Source organism: Phodopus roborovskii, unplaced genomic scaffold, assembly GCF_943737965.1.
Source record: "Phodopus roborovskii unplaced genomic scaffold, PHOROB, whole genome shotgun sequence".
Taxonomy (NCBI): domain Eukaryota; kingdom Metazoa; phylum Chordata; class Mammalia; order Rodentia; family Cricetidae; genus Phodopus; species Phodopus roborovskii.
The window spans coordinates 57,554,726-57,558,614 of NW_026126511.1; positions in this window are offsets into that span (position 1 = coordinate 57,554,726).

Below are 3,889 nucleotides of genomic sequence, written 5' to 3' on the forward strand. Positions count from 1 at the left end.
TAATAAGGAAGGAAAAAGGGATGTTCTAATCAGAATGGATAGGGAGCCTGGGGATGGTCTGAGCCGACGAAACGGAAAAGAAAGAGATCCTGGAGGTTTCAGAAAGAGCCCAGGTCCTCCACGCTTCCTCTTTACACCGCCATCCCTTCGCCCTCTCTAAAACCATTCCTCTCCCTAGAACAGACTTGAACAGCAACAAGAGATCAGTAGAGTCAAAAGAGGATCATACTGGGAGACAGAGATATGTGGAGAAGCCCAGGAAACCTGAGAGCCAGAGCCTAAAAGCAAGAGACAAAGATTCCACAAAGGTAGCCAGGCTGGGCCCAGACAGAGGGTTGAGGACTGGTGGTAGAGCCCCGGTAGGAGAATGCTGAGAATGGATGAGGAGAGACAATTAGGAGGGGCCTGGAACAGAGAATCTGGAGGTTCAGGAGGTGCCACTGCAAAGGGAAAAACTTAGGCTACCTTTGGATGTAAATCATGGAAGTCAAGGAGAAGGGGGCTGGGGAAGAACCTGGGACAAGATGTGGAGACAAGGACAGGCCAGGGTGAGTGCTCCATGAAACCAGCCTGCAGAAGGCAGAGCCCTGGTATGAGCACCAGAGCAACTCGGTCTGACTTCGCAGCAGGGAACGGAAGGTAGACACAAGAACAGACAGAAATACAGGAAGCCAGGGAACGAAGGGATGGGCGGGCCCTCAGTGGCCAGCCGGGCCCTTGGGTCACTCTTACCTGTGGTCAGAGCGTCCATATGCGTCCACGTACTCTGGAACTTTCATCAGACTGCAGAGCTGGTTTAGGAGGCATCTGGAGAGTATATGAGAGCCAGAAGAGAGAAGGCGAGCTAGGAAAGGAAGAAAAGGGCAAACCAGGCCACACAAAAGGGCAGAGCCCAGAACTGACTTAACTCTTTCCTTGTCACGTCTTCCCTAGGAGACAATGGGGACTCCATGCCCACAATCCCCCATGAGCACCACTACCTATACCAACTTTGTCCTGTTTGGCACACAGGGTTCTCTGAGGACAGAGTCTGGTTTTTGTCACTTGGACTTGACCCAGGCTGACCCAATGTTCTCAGTCCCTTATCATGTCCTCAGGACCTTGCAACCAGGCAGTGACATATTAGGCCACAGGCTAACCCTGTAGCTTGCACACAGGGGCCTCAAGTGACCTCCAGCGACCCAGCTTCAGACAAGTGGCTTGCATCCTCTGAGAGCAATCATTTGGCATAGTCACCTGCAGATGGGAATACAAGGTTGGCTCAGGTCCCTTCAAGAGTAGTGTATACAATATCTAAGACCCCTGAAGAGATGTGTATGGCCCTGAGTCCCCGATGGGGCAGTGAAGTATCCTAGGTGACCTTGGGTGGACATCACATCCCTGAGAGAAACTGACCGCTGTGTGTCCTACCCACCTCCACACTTTAGAGCTATATTGAGAGGTGACAGTAGATAGGGTGGGAGCTGGGAGAGTGTCCCTGGGTGTGAGGGTGGAGGGGGAAAGCCAGAGCAGGGGAGTCTGGATTTGTCTCCTGAACACAATGTCTACTTAGTTATAACAGGCGTGGCCTGCTAAAGACCTAACACCTACGACCTCTGAGAAATGACAGCCTTAAAAGACAGGGTGTCTCTAGAGCCTGGGTGCTTGAAGGTGCCACAAAGAAAGGTATGTTTGTATAAGCTCCAGGAGGTTTAGAGAGGGGTAGCAGAGTTCTACCTGGGAAGGGGGAAGTCTGCAGAGCCCCCACTCATGGAATCCGGAGCCTGGGGCCAATAGATATAAATCTCTGGGCTTGCCAGGCCCCCAGCCAGCCATCCCAAGCAGCACCTGCATCCTCTGGCAGCCTGGAGGGGCGGAAGGGAGCAACCCCCCATTACACCCCTCCTCCCTCAGCTCTAGGATTAGCACCTCTGGCCTTTCCACCCTCCCATCTCCCATCAGGAGTGGAGGGGTACAGAGGGAGGGTAAAAACCTGTGTCCAAACATGGGTGTGCAAATATATGCATCAGTATGTGTAGAAGCAAAAAAGAAAATCTACAAGCTTAACTGGGTTACTGTGTGAAGAAGGCATGTGTGTGTGTGTGTGTGTGTGTGTGTGTGTGTGTGTGTGTGTGTGTCTGAAAATGGGCATGAATGTGCAGCTGTTGAATTCTGTATGTGAAGATACTAGACTGCAGGTTTGTTTGTAAAACAGAGTGGGGTGAGCCCTTCCGTGATTTAAAGAGATTGGATGATGGCCTGCATGTCGGGGACAATCAAGAATAGGATGAAGACTCTATGTGTCCCCCAACCAAGGTAGCAAGGCCTTTGGAGGATACCTGTCTAGAGACATGGGCAACAGAGACCATAGACAGCATTTGTACAGAGTAAGAAGAGGGGAAGAGGGAGAGGGAGGGAGAGGGTAGGAGAGGGAGGGAGAGGGAGGGAGAGGGAGGGAGAGGGAGGGAGAGGGAGGGAGAGGGATGATTTTTTTTTTTTTTTTACTAACAAAGGGAAACTGAGTCATGCACCTGAACAATGGATGCCCTCCCTGGACATGTTGACTTTGACCCCTGAGATCTAGCACTGTAGAACTCCAGGCCCGAGAGGGTAGGAGATGCCCCTCAGCCTGAAGCTGTGCAGATAGTCATGGTGGAAAGGGGGGAGGGAGCCTGTGAGTTGAAGGCAAGGGATAAATATTAGGCCCGTAAGAGAAGGTGACCCTTACCCAGTGTACTCAATTCACCCTTCAGATTAAAAATAACTGAGGTAAGGGCCATGTGGGTAGGGGAGGCGGTGTGTGACAGTCCTGTCTCCCTCCTTCTGCCCATCGGCCCTTTGGGGAGGAGGAATGTGCCCAAGAACTAAAAAAAGGCCCTGGAGCCAGAGGGGCTAGGGCAGCAGACCTTTCATGGGCAAACCTTGGGGCCCTGCTGTCCTCCAGTCACCTCCAGAGCCAAGGGATCAAAGTGGGAGGAGCCAGGAGTGGGAGGGGGTCCCTCCAGATGGGCTCCAAATGGGATATAAAGGAGCTGGGACCGTGAGAGCCACCAGACGGAGATTTCTCCAGCCTAGGTAAGAGGGCGTTTAGGGTGGGGCTCTCCAGCCACACCAGACTTGTCCTGGAAGAGGAGTTCAGGTCCGATCAGAGATCTGCTAGGGCGGCCTTCCCCCGGTCTGGGGAGTTGTCACTGGCAGGGGGTTCCACAGGAAACACCAGATGCCCCTCCCTTCTCCTCCTGCAGATGCCTGCTTTCCTCTAGTCCAGCTTCTCTGCCATGTCTCTGCCTTGCCTTCCCTTCTTCTATGTTCCTCATTTTCCACCCATTTCTCACTCCACCTTTTCCCCCCTTTTCGTTTTTATCCTTCCTTTCTTTCTATGCCACAGTGCTGGGAATCAAACCCAGGTTCCATGCATATCAGCTAAGCAGTCTCCAGTGAGCCACAGCCTCAGCCTCACTGTGCCCTTTCTTATCTGCCTCACACCCTATCTTGCCTTGTTCTAGCCTAGCCAGGCTCTCTGGGTCCACCTCTCTGCCTGCCTGCATCTGCTGCTCCTCTTCCTGCCTGTTCTTTCTGTCTGGCCACACCTCTGTGGCGCTTCCTCCCAGCTGCAGTTCAAATTCTTCAGGATTCCTAACCAGGTGAGAATGCTCCTGGTTTCTCCTGCTGACAACAGGTCATGATTCTCCCAGGAGCCAGGCTGCCAGGCCTCTCCAACCCCCAGCAGCCTGTCACCTTCCCTTAGCAAGCTCTAGCCACTCCTACCCCATGTCCTTCAGATGATTTCAGAGGCAAGGAGAGCAGAACTCTTGTGGGGTGGGGGGAACAGCGGTGGGAGCAGGGCAGGGGTGGGATAGGAAAGATGAGGCTACCCAAAGAAGCTTGAGCCCACACCAGGAATGACAGG